The sequence below is a fragment of the Culicoides brevitarsis genome, chromosome 3 (genome assembly GCF_036172545.1).
Source record: "Culicoides brevitarsis isolate CSIRO-B50_1 chromosome 3, AGI_CSIRO_Cbre_v1, whole genome shotgun sequence".
Classification (NCBI taxonomy): domain Eukaryota; kingdom Metazoa; phylum Arthropoda; class Insecta; order Diptera; family Ceratopogonidae; genus Culicoides; species Culicoides brevitarsis.
The window spans coordinates 3,747,052-3,761,388 of NC_087087.1; positions in this window are offsets into that span (position 1 = coordinate 3,747,052).

Consider the following 14,337-nt stretch of genomic DNA (forward strand, 5'->3'; position numbering starts at 1 on the left):
TTTTTCTTTGACATAGTTTTGTTTTGAAAACTAAATCAAGAGCACTGAAATTAAGCAACATCATTTAATAATTTTTTTTTTTTTGGTTTCGAAAAAAAAACTTTTTCAATTATCCAAAAACTGAATGTCTTTCAAATTCTTCAGATCCATGTAAAAAAAATTCCTCTCGTCGCCAATTGTCTCCAACATGAAAAAAAATAAAAATTTTATTATTTAATAAAAAGTAATTGAAATGCGCATTAATTTACCTCCAAAACTAACATTTTTGTCCAAACAGCATGAATTCACTTGAGTAGGCTTTCATTTTAATGCGAAAATAAACTTCTGATCGGCATTCTTATGTGAGTCACGATAAAATAATTGCATCATAAATAAATTAAAAAAAAGGTGCTAAAAAATGTCTTTATATTGAAAAAAGATTCAAAACAAAAAAAAATTACAAGAAACAAGTCAAAGGTGTTAATGAATTATTGGAAGGAGATGCCTTTGAGCGGATCTTGCAAACAAAAAAAAATTTTTTTTTGGTAATTTAAATGTTCCTTGTTCGATTATAATTTTCATTACATCGACAATAAATTACCTCTTGTGTTGTGATAAAATCGCGATTCGTATTTACAGTAGTAATTTTTCGTTTTTTTTTCTTTCTTGGAATCTTTCTCTCAATTCGAGTTTTTATGACTCAATGAACCTTTTGTTATTTTTTTGACAAATAAATAATTTATCTTATTTTAAATTTTTACATTTTTTCAATAGATTTGTCTTTTTTTTCGTAAATTTTATAATTTATGGTCGTTTCCGAACCAATAAAAACCGATAAATCGCCGTAGAATTTATGGTTTCGAATTCACATGATGCAAAAAAAAAATTCGTTAATAAAATTAATCTTTTTTTTTTGCTATCAAAGCAAAATTTCGGTTCATTGTTTGTTGTTGAGTAACCCTTGGTCAACAGTTCTATTGTTTATTGTGTGACCCCTTGGCATTTAAGATTCTTACATTTCACACCAATTTAAAAAAAAAATCTGCCAAAAAAAAAAATTAAATAAAAATTCTTACCCTCACAGATCAAAGTTCAGCATTGTTGTGTTGACCCCTCATGAGTAACTCTTCAATAATTGTCCTAATTTTCGATGTAATCTCCGGTCCGAGCGACGTTTCTTTTTGCCTTTTGTGTCAATTGTTGCAATTTTAAGCGCTCTAATATCCTATTTTAATGATGGTTTTATACCAATAAAAGTAATAAATTGGCAGCAGGATTTTAAACTTGTAACACATGTCCAACTTTGGATTTTTGGCGTTAAAAGTTGCAATTGAAAAATGGAAGTAACGGTTATGCAATTATTATTATTTCGTTTCGACGATTATTTTATGGGAATATTTTGAATGTCTTGCATAATGCGTTGCTGCGTACTTACCCGATGTTGATGTTGCATTTTGTAGCGAAGAAAGGTAAATAAGCAACTTGACTATCAAAAAGTGTTAAAACTTCAAGTTATTAACTGCTTTGTAGCTTTGGAGTAGTTTCGAGTGTTGTTGTTATTTTTATCAATTGCTGCGGTGAAATTTTAATAAGGTACTTGAGGGAAATGATGAACAATGAAGATTTGTTTTGAGATTTTTTTTTTTCGAAAATTAACAATTTTGGATTTTTAACATTTTTTTTTGTATTTTTTGTAATTTTATTCTTAAAATTTTATTGTCAGTAAATTAAAAAGAAAGGCAAAAATTTTACTCATTTTTTTCTGATGTATTTCAATTTTTTTTTTAATTTTTAAAAAATTTCAATTTTCAAAAATAATTCAATTTTTAAATATTTTTTAAATTTTTAATTTGAAAAAAAAAATAAATTTTCAAAAAGAATTTAATTTTCAAAAAAATTTAATTTTCAAAAAAATTTAATTTTCAAAAAAATTTAATTTTCAAAAAAATTTAATTTTCAAAAAAATTTAATTTTCAAAAAAATTTAATTTTCAAAAAAAAAATTTAATTTTTAAAAAAAATTTAATTTTCAAAAAAAAATTTTTCAAAAAAAATTAAATTTTAAAAAAAAAATTTAAAAAAAAAAATAATTTTGAAAAAGAATTTAATTTTCAAAAAAAAAAATAATTTTTAAAAAAAAAATTAATTTTTAAAAAAAATTAATTTTCAAAAATAATAAAACTTTAAAAAAATAATAAATTTTCAAAAATAATTCAATTTTCAAAAAAAAAAATTTTCAAAAAGAATTTAATTTTCAAAAAAAAAAAAAAAATTTCAAAAAAATTCATTTTTTAAAAATTTTTAATTTTCAAATAAAAAAACAAATTGCTTTGATAAATTGTAAAATTTTCAAAATTTCTTAATTTTTTCCATTAATTAGATTTTTATTTTTTTTTAAATATTTCTTCAATAAAAATCCAAGAAGATAAGAAGACCTTTCGTAAAAATCTTCTCTCTCCATTCACAAAAGAAAACTGAGCACGTTGAAGAAACATTAAAAACCTATAAAATTAAACACAATTAAATTAATTGAAATTGATGTCGGTCACCGATGATGTTCCTTCCTCTTCATTACATTACCTGTGAATAAAATTGCTGCTCCTCATCTTAAGTAAAAAAAAAACATTCAAAAATAATAATAACAATAATAAAAGTGATTATCTATTTAGCTTTTATCACGATTTTTCTGTTTCGCTGCGCGTTGCAATTGCATCTCCCAAGCCGAAGCAACGATCGAAGCGATTTCATGGGAGTTTTGAACGTGCGCCATCTAATAACTATTTAACTACACATTGAACAAATATTTATAAACTGATCGTCTCTTTTTTATTTGTTCCTGTGTACGAGGCGAGCTGAAAATCTAATAAAAAAAACTTTACTAATAAAAAAGTTGAAACAACTGCAGCAAGACACAATAAATCACAGTAACTTACTGAAAATAAATTACTAGTTACCATTTTTTTGCTGTTTGTTTGTTTCGTTGTGCGAGCTATTTTGTAGTTTATTATGTTTACTTTGAATGCGCGGTAATGTAATAATAATCGCTACACTTCTGCACGACATGACGATTTAGGCTTTTAATAAATAAATTAGTTGGAAGGGCAGTAAATTCTGCGTTACTGAAACGCATTTTGGAGGAAAAAATTAAATTTTGTCTTTTTTGACGTCTTTAACTTAAAAACAAGAAAATAATTGATAAAAAAGATGAATTAATAATAAAAAAAATTTTAATAAAAAATAAAAAAAAATAAAATTAATTAATTTAAATAATTTTTAATTTAATTTTTTTTAAATAAATTTTAAAAAAGAAAATTTGTGAAATTTAATTAAAAATATTTTTTTTATAGTTTATGAAACGTTATTAATTTTAAAATTTAAAAAAATAATTTAAAAAAAATTGAAAATTAAAAAAAAATAATAAAAATAAAAAAAAAAAAAAATATATGTAAATTTTTTTTTAAATTTAAACTTACATTTTTTAAATTGAATTTTAAAAAAACATTTTGAGTTTTTTTTAATTAAAAATTTTCTAATTAAGAGAATTAAGATTTTTTTTTTATTTAAAAAAATATTATTTTTTAATTTGAAAAAAAAATAATTTTGATTTTCAAAAAAAAAAAAAAAAAAAAAATTTATTAAATTAAATTATTTTAATTTAAAAAAAATAATTTTGATTTATTTTTGAAAAAATTATTTTTTTTTTTAAAAAATTTTTTTTTTAATTTTTAAGAAATTAAAAATTTAAAAAAATTTTAAATTATAAAAAAATTTAATTAAAAAAAAAATATTTTTTTGTGAAATTTTTAATTTTTATCTTAAAATGCACTTTAGTTAATTTTTTGTCTCCTCAGAAAATTTTTTGTATGTCATTTTCTTATATCACATTTGTATCATACCGCAACTCCAAGATTGATTTCGGATTACATAACGTTCGATTGTTTCAAATTGACAGAAGTTATTCAATATTCCGTCAGTTAATACGCCCCAAACTCGCTGTGAGCGACGCGACGAAAACCCGATACGCTATATTTACTTTTTTAAAATTAATTACTAATAAAATTTAAGCTGAACATACCTCAGAGCAAATTAATTATATTGTAATATTTTCTTATTGATATTAATGTTGAAAAGATAACGAGTGTAGTTTATGATTTTTTCGTCGCGAAACATAAATATCGACCGTTAATTATTAACTTTTGATCACTTTCAGCGGTGCCATAAATTCCGAAATCAATGTTTATGATACTATTATTGATCCACAAAGCACGGAAATTAGCATCGGAGCCACGTGAGTAAAAAAAATACGAAGGCAATTACTTTTGATTGAATATTTTTTTGTATCATCCAAAATTCATTACAATGTAAGATTTAATGTAATGTGAAGGTAATGGTAGCCCTCATAAAAAAAATTGAGAATGTATGTCAATTTAGTATACGGGAGAGAAAGATGCATCGAAAAAAAAGTTATACAACACCTTCATTATTATTATGATTGTTATCGTAAAATAATAATAAATCAAATTATTTAAAGGGCTGGACTGCTTTTTTTTCTTTGCATCGCATAAATAACATGAGAAATCAGAAAAAAATACATTTTAGGACTTAAATTGAATGCGTTTTAAATTAATATGTAGATTGAATTAAGATAACTCGTACATCGCTAAATCACTTTTTTTTCTTCTTTTTTTTAAAATATGCGATTCTTTAATTTTGTTAGATTTTTAATTATAATGTTGAGTCTTGAGTTGCGAAATTTTGTAAGAATTTTTTAAATTTTTATTTTTGGCGGGAAAATTTTTTTAATAAAATTAATTTAAAAAAAAATATTAATTTATCAAATTAGTCATTCACCAATTTAATTACTCTTTTTTTAATAATTATAAAAAATATAAATTTTTTTTTTTAAATTTTATTTTTAAGTTAATTTAATTTTTATTTTTTTAAGTTTTGGCGGGAAAATTTTTGAATAAAATAAATTTAAAAAAATATTAAATTAAATTAAATTTTTTAATTTGAAAAAAATAAATTTATAAAAATTAAAAAAAAATATTTTTTTAGATTTTTTTTTAAATTATTTTATTAATTTTTAAGTTTTGGCGGGAAAAAATTTTAAATTTAAATAAATAAAAAAAATATTAAATTTAAAATAATTTTTTTAATAAAATTTGAATTAAAAATTAAAAAAAAAATAAAATTTATTTTAATTTTTTAATTTAAATTAATTAAATTTAATTTAATTAAAATTTGATAAATATTTTTTTATTTAAATTTTTTTTATTCAGTTTAAATAATTTTAAATTTTTATTTTTTTTTAAATTATTTTTATTTAAAATTAATTTGTCACAATTTAGTACTCCTCATTAATTTTAAAATTATTTTAATTAGTTTTTAAAATAATTTATAAAAATAAAAATCTCATATTTAAAAAAATTCAAATAAATTTTAACAAAATTGTAAATTTTTTAAAAACTTCATTTACAAAAGTGTCAAAATAAGTGGCAATTAAGTATAAAAAAATCTAAATAAAAACACTTTAACACCTTCTTTCAATCAAGTTGGAGTCAAGCATATCACGTGAATGAATAAAAAAAAATAAATCCTCCTCCAATTGAGCGAACATAACAACAAACAACAAAAAAATACAAAAAATAATGTTTTGTAGCCTCAAGTACTTACCTCACGTATGTTATAGTTGCATTTTATGATAGGTAATCAAAAATGTATTTACTTCTCTTCTCCGCTTCTCTTGGCTGAGGCAGCATAAAAATGATGTTGATGGTGTTAACGGGTTGACGTTTTATTTGAAATTCTTCATAATTTTTTTCGTATCATTCGGGATTAAGTTTTTGTGTCTAATTCTCATCTCTGTTAAGTGATTCTATCATAATTGTGTAAACACTCGACTTACAGCGCATTTGTGACGTAAAACGATTATCATCTCATCTCGGACGACGTCGTGGGCATCATCAACAGTTGTTGACACACAATTATGAGGCGATTTCTACTCAACGCAGTGAATTTCGTTGCAAGTCAAGCGTCTGTCATGCCTTTTGTGTCGAGAAGATGCAAGAAGATGATGTTCTTGACCAACATGAGAGATGACTTATATTTGTTTAGAGCGCTGTTGGGTGCGAGAATAATTGTTTTTCTGCGGAAATTAGAGCAGTGTCACTCAGAAAAGAATTGAAATTGCAGAAAAAAAATTAAATTAGGAATTCTGAGGTAAGTAATTTTTTTTTGAATTAGCAAAGAAGCGATTTACAAATTTTTATAATTTTTATTTAAAATTTTTTATTAATTTTAAATTCTTTGAGAAATTTTTCATTTAGTAGTTTAGAATTAGCAAAAAAGCGATTTACAAATTTTTATAATTTTTATTTAAATTTTTTTATTTTTCATTAATTTTAATTTTTAAAATTCTTTAATTATTTTTTTCAATTTAATAACTGTTTAGGTTGAATTAGCAAAGTAGCGATTTACAAATTTTTATAATTTTAATTTATTTTTAATTAATTTTAAAATTCTTTAAAAATTTTTTTATTTAGTAATTTTTAGTTTGAATTAGCAAAGAAGCGATTTACAAATTTTTAAATTTTTTTTAATTTTTTTTATTAATTTTAAAATTTTTTTAGAATTTTTTTTTAGTAATTTTTAGTTTGAATTAGCGAAAAAGAGATTTTCAAATTTTCATTTATTTTTTTTTTGTTTTCAGAGATTTTAAATTCTTCAATAAGTACAAATCAGGTAAGTATCATAAGCTGATATCCTAATCATTAGACAATATGGGAAAAATTTTAACTTTTCAGCATTTTTCGTTTCGAAACAAAACCTTCTAAAATTATACTGAATCATTTTTCAACTTTGTATTAGCCTCATAGCAATTTTTAATTAAAAAAAATATTTCAAAGATAAAATTTCATAAAAAATGCAATAAAAATTCATTTTATGGTTCTATGAATGTCAAAAGCTGATAACATTGTACTCCAATGTACGAAAGAATTCAATAATAGACTTGAGCAATAAAAAAATCGCCAACCAATAAATAACTATTTCGTGCCAATATTTCATATTTTTATTCAATTTTTTCTTCTAAATAATTAATCATTAATATTATATAAGAAAAAAAAATCGTTTGACAACTAGTTTGCCCGTGCTTTATTGATTCTCGAGCGCATTCTTTCTTGCATGTGATAATATTTCGCAACTATCAAAGTAAAACATGAAAAGTGTGATTAAAATACTTAATTTGCGCGTTTTACAGCGACAACGAACGATTGTAAAGAAATCGAAAGCATATTAAAGGTGATTATCATGACATTATAAAAAATATATGAAGGCGCCAGTTTCGAGTTGCTGCTGCGAGTTTCGTTGAAAAATGCAAAAAATAATAATAATGTAATTAATAAATGGTTTCATATGTGAGAAAAACGACGCAATATAAGCAACTAGAGTAGAGTAAACGATTCAATTATAACAACTTACAAGCTGTAATTATCTCTGTCTCTCTCTGCATCGTCCTGCAGTTTTTAAGTATATTTTGACCATCTTCGTGCTACAAAACGACAGAAAATGAAAATTTATCGCCAATTAATCGATCAATTTGTAATTAAATAGCTGACCCAATTATTATTTTCTTTCGTTAGACAAACTTGTCGCCCAAAGTGAAGTGAGAAAAGGGAGAGTTTTCTTTACCGAGAACTCGGTGAAATCATGTTATGTTGTGTGACAGGAGACGTGTTCGAAATGAGAGGAAAAATGTTAGAAATAAAGTGCGAGTTTATAACAAACATTGTTGTAAAGGCATTAAACATTGAAAAGTAATTCGAGTGTAAAAAAAAGAGTGTTCTTAAGTACAGTTGACGTTAATGGGTTTATGTACTCAGCTAATATTGGCAATACTAACAGCACAGCAGCTGCTATTGGAAAATAAATACAAATCTCACTTTTATATGCAAATTAAATTGACCAAGACTCGTTCGGTATTGTACATGGTAAGTACATTGGATGGCGTTGAGTTGCGAGCAAATTAAATTCATATGCATATAATCATGTCAATGGATCTAAATGGCGTTTCGGAGGCGGATATGAAGGGCTTTGCGGATATGGAAGTCTTTGACTGAGGTAAGTTTTTGAATTTTTTTGACTTTTTTGAGCTTTTAGGATCAATTTCAAACTTGTTGGATCAATTTAAGTATCAGTGAATCCTAACCTCTAGACAATATGGGAAAACTTTTAATTTTCAGCAATTAATCCAAACCAAGCATAAAAATCGAATTTTCTTGACTTTTTTGAGCCTTTAGAAATTGATCAATTCAGGTAAGTATCCTAAAGCTGATATCCTAACCTCTAGACAATATGGGAAAACTTAAATTTTTAGCAATTAATCCAAACCAAGCACAAAAAGCGATCACGTCACGTTCAAAAGTCATTTTACTTCGACAATTCATTCCATGTTCAAACTTCTCTTACTTCTTTAATTAACTTAAAAGGATTGTACATTGCTTGACAAGATTCAAATCAAGGCACAATACTGCCTCATTTGCTCTCCATACTCTCTACAAAGCACATTTCAAGTCAATGACCCGCCATTCAATGGAATTCCTTTTGACAATCATCATTGACTTCTTTGAATTTTTTAATGAGTCGACCTTTCTTTCTGTCTAAACTTCCATTTTAGATAGTAAAAAAAAAGTCATCGAAGTTTACAGGTTGTTCGCATCCTGATCGTCGTCGCAGAAAAAAAATATGATTTATTATCAAAGGTCTTTCTTTGTGGGCATTTACATAATCTATTATCGCAATTGACGTTTATTTTTTGTGTCTTTTGCGGGCATTCCTTTTTAACTTTTTATTTTTTTAGTGCTCAGATTCGTTAAGCACCCGTCAAAAGTTAGCAAGTAACTGCAAGTCATTACTTGTCAAAAAAATACATTCCCTTTTTTAATTTTATTTTTCATATAAATTTCGTTTCTCCTCGAGAGTTGACCTTTTCTCGGTGCAATTGTTCTGTCAAGTCAAGCGAGCGCAATACAGGTTAGCAAAATTTTTATCTAAAAGTAAACAAAAATAAAATTTACAAAAAAAAAAAGGTTTTTAAGTCAATTGAATTTATTTATATTTATTTAAATTGAAAATCTATCTATTATTTTGCTTTTTTGTTTGTTTACTTCGCGAGCAAATAGGCGAGATAGAAAGAGAGTGCGACGGAGAAAGAGAGATGTAAATTGAAATTTATTACCCATTATTCAAAAGTAGATTAATGGGACAATAAATTTTGCTATTTCATTTACATAATAAGACTAACAGACTAAAAGTTATATTTTTTTGCATAAATATCTATTTTATTCACTTTTGTAACTCTTTTTCCTCAATCGATTCACGAGATGCTGCAAATAACACACTAAATTATTAACTGAACGACCATGAACGGAATGGAACAAGTGGAAAATTTAAAATTTATATATTTTGTATTTTTTTGGAAAGTGAAAATTCAACGCGATGCATAAATATTCTTGGTGCAGTAATGTTTAATGTTTATATTCACACTGCAAATCGCATGCAATGCGAAATGCAGGTGAATAAATAACAACATAGTTAAACATATGCAACTCAAGTTGTATATCAATTATTGGCATCTATTTGGCGCAAAACATAAATACGTTATGTTTTTGTTTGCATAAAAGTGTTTCATGTGCGTTTTTTTTCCTAAACACATTCGTTGTGCAAAAAAAAAATCGTAACATAAGTCAGTTATTTATATCAAAGGCTAAAATCTTACGTTCTCATATGCTAAAGTTAAACCATTGCATGCATCAATATAAATTTTAGGTTTTAAGTTTTATGAACATCTCTTCTAATATTCTCATAAATGTTCAAGCCTTCATATTTCGTTTAAAATTCAACTCTTGTTTCTTGAGAACTAAACATAACATGAACAAAAACTATTTTTTTTACAATTTTTTGAAAACATGGAAGGATGAAAACTCACGTAAAATAATTGTCAAACACTATCTTGCATTAAAATCGACGAAAATTGAAAGTTTTGACCCACATTCTTGACTTCTCTTTAACTAACTATTAACATTATTTTACGTGAATATTCATTACGTTAAAAAAGGTGTTTTTGTCATCATGTTCATTGAATGTTTTTTCAGTGAATTTTCATTTACAAAACATCATTAGTTTGTGGAAGAAAAATAGTTGACAACGTAAGGTAATTAAAAGAGACATGTTTATTTTTTTTTTCAAGTAAAATTTTAAAGAAGAAATGTTGTGTAAATAAATAATCAAAAAGTTTATAAGGTAAATTTATTTTTAAAAAAATAATTAAATTTTAATTATAAATATTTTTTTAAATAATTAAATAAAATTACTTTAAAAAAATAATTTTTAAATAATTAAAAAAATAATTTTAAATAATTAAAAATTAATTTTAAATAATTAAAAAAAAAAAAAATAATTTTTTAAATAATTAAAAAAAATAATTAAAAAAAAAAAATTTTATTTTTTTAAATAATTAAAAAAAAAATAATTTTAAACAATTAAAAAAATAATTTTAAATAATTAAAAAAATAATTTTAAATAATTAAAAAAAATAATCTTAAATAATAAAAAAATGATTTTCAATAATTAAAAAAAATAAATTTAAATAATTAAAAAAAATAATTTTAAATAATTAAAAAAATAAATTTAAATAATTAAAAAAAAATTAATTTTTTAATAATTAAAAATAATTCTAAATGATTAAAAAAATAAATTTAAATAATAAAATATAATTAATAATTAAATAATAAAATAATTTTAAATGTACAGTGTAATTAAATTAAAAACAATATTAAATTTATTTTTTTTTTTTAATTTTAAAAATATTCTAAATGATTAAAAAAATAATTCTAAATAATTAAAAAAAATAATTTTCAATAACTTTAATAATTTAAAATAATTTTTTTTTTAAATTAATCATTGAAGAAATCGATTCAAGTAAGTATCCTATATACCTAATGCTGATATCCTAACCGTTAGACAATATGGGAATATTTAACTTTTCAGCAACAAGTCAACTTTTAAGTATAAAAAAACTTTAATTTGTAATTAATTAAAAAAAAAGAAAAAAAAAACATTCACCTGTTTATCTTTAAAAAAAAAATACAAAATTTTTCCTTATAAATGTTTATTTTTTCATTAAAATTACTCACTGAATTTTAAACTGTGTGTCAAAGTGTAAAGAAAAAAAAACTTATGCAAATATTATATAAAAAAATTGCCTTCGTTGTAGGTAGCAGCAATCAACGAGAAAACTCAAATATAATATCTCTAATCACGATTTAGCGTTTTTTTCTGCTATTTAGTATATTTTATTATTATTTTACTTGACATCAAGTTGTGGTTAATGCAATAAATTTTACAAGTCTCTTGTTTATTTATGAATATTCACAAAAAAAAAAAACGTAAAGAGCAAATAAAAAACGAGCAGCGGTTCTTTTAATTGTCCTAAACAGTAGACAACCAAATTTATGGCTTTACTTTGATTCAAACGTATCAAATTCGTTGCCCTTTTTATATCTAATACTTAGAAAAAAATAATAAATTGTTTCGTTTTTTTTATTATTTAGAATCAGATCTAGAAGACTTTTTTTTTACTTCCTCAAGTAATTCAATATTCAAAGTTCTTTTTGTTATAAATTTTTTTTTAGAAAAGTGTTGAATAAAAACATTTGAGATGCAAGGTATGCATGTTGATGATCTCGAGAGATACTCAACATGCATTTATTTAACTTTTTTTGTCTAGATCATTGTGAGACGTACACGAAAGAATGCAAAAATATATAATTATAAAATTTTACACAGTGTCGGTCGAGAAAAAGCATGAAAATAATTAAAATAGCACACAAGAGAGTCGCGCGAAGAGGATATGCGAGAAAAAAATAGAGAGAGAAAGAAGAAAAAGGGCTTTGGTCTCGTAAAAGATTAATTCAAGCGTTAAAATTGTTTTTTTTTTCTATATTTTTTAATGTTATCTATAACACCAACTCGTGGTTTTCTCGTGGTTGGTTTAAATGCAAGAAGACGACAAACAAAAGTGAAAAATAAAATAAAAATTAATTTCATACTTAATTCTCACTCATTTCCCTTTTTATTACTCTGCAGCATCTTTTCTGCCTGTCTTTGAAGCGAGGTACTTGACTTTTATCACGAAATGCTTTTTTTCTACTAAATAAGAAAGAAGCACACAAATTCGAGAAGATCAAGTGCGGAGATAAAGAATCCAATTTTCACACCAACTGAACGTTTTCATCTTCTCTAACTTTTATTTATGGCTTGAGTCGGTACCGGTAGTCGCGTTTTATCGCAAATGTAATAAATTTTGTGTCTCTTCTATATTTTTTTTAAAATTACTTTGAGCGAAAGGAATTTTATAGAAAGTGTTCTTGAATTTTTTTTTTTTAATTAAAGATATTTTTAAATTTTTGTTTTAAAATTAATTTAAAAATTTTTTTTTATTTTAAAATAATTTAAAAAAAAAATAATTTTAAAAATTAATTTAAAAAAAAATAATTTTTAATTTTAAAATTAATTTAATTTTTTTTAAATTAATTAAAAAATTTAAAATTTACTAATTAAATTATTAAATTAAAAAAATAATTAATTAATTTTAAAATTAATTTTAAAAATTTAATTTTTAATTTAAGATTAAAAAAATTTTATTTAAATTATTTTTTTTAAAATTTTTAATTTTTAAAAAATTTAAATTAAAAAAAAAATAAATTTAAATTAATTAATTTTAAAATTAATTAAATTTTTTTTAAAATTAATTAATTTTTTTTATTTGTTTTTATTCAATTAAAATTAATCAATTTAAAATTAATATAGTTAATTTTTGATTTTAAAGTTAATTTAATTTTTTAATTTATTTTTTTTTCAGCCTATAAAAGGAATTTTTGGGAAGCTTCCATTTAGGTAAGTATCATTTATTTATAAAGCTGATATCCTAACCACTAGACAATATGGGAATAATTTAAACTTTTCAGCAACTTCAATGGATTAAAATTTATTCTTATTAAAATCACAAAATGGCTTAAATCCTTCCATATTTTATAACCGCTTTATTTTTTTTTATTAAAAAGGGATAAAAGGTTCACTCCCTTTTATTATCTTTTGTATTAATTTAAACCTGTTACGTAACATTTTTTTTACCCTCCATTCATTTTTTTGTCAACAACCTGTTGACTGAACTCGTGTCATGATCACATAAAAAACTTTTAAAAAAACATCCGGGAGTTCCCTATTTATTTATTTTTTGTTTTTTTTATCAACATAAAAAATCAAACCCTCGGTTATTGGTTGATTTCAATTTATTTGATAAAAAAAATCACCCCAATCCATTTTTTTTTCTAAACTTGTTGCGAACCAACAACTTGAACTCCATACATAAAAAACATCCCTCAAGCACTTTTTTGTGCGCTTTTGTTGCATCATCATGTCGTCGTCGTAATTTGATGATTTTAAGGTAGTTTGATCCCATTATGAAGGAAACGATGTGTAAAAAATTTCAACCAACAAATTTTTATTGTATGAGGGATTAAATCGCTTTGATGTGTATATTTTTTTTCGATCTGTTCGGGATTACGGGACGTTCTCAAATTAAACCACACATGTTTGTTGCATTTAATAAGCGAGACATCAGACTTATCATTCCGTCGATCAAAAGTGATCTTAATGGGGCGAAACGAAATTCATAAACACCTTTTTGTTTAGCTCTTGGTTCCTTTTTTTGATCAAGTGATGTTCTAAAAAAATATTTTTAATAAAAAAAAATTGCAAAAAAAGGAACTAAAAAGAAATTCGATACTTACAAATATATTAAGTTTCTACAAAAAAAAAATGTAAGTCAGAGAGATTTTGGTTTCATTTCCTCTGTTCATTCAAAAAAAAAAAAACTTTTGTCATCATCATCATCTGTTTTTTGTTGTTGTTTATTATGTTTAAAGGTACATATCCTTTTAAAAAAAATTTTTTTCAAGATGCACAAAAAATGTGCAATGAATATTCGAAGAAATCAAGTCGTCGGCGCATGTGTCCTTTTATACCTATTAAAAAGTAGAAAAAAACACATTTATAAAAATCTATAAAAAAAAATTTTTTTTTACCTAAATTCGTGGCATATTTATGGATTTATGGTGCAATATGCAATTCTGTGGCATTTTTTTTTTTTTTCTAAAAAAAAAAAATTAAGAGTCAGGTAAGAAAAAAAAATCGATTTTAATAAAAATGATATTTTTATCGTTCTAAACAGGTGTTAAATGTAGATTCAGACAAGATGTTATTTAATAATGACGACACTTTCGCTCAAAAAAATACT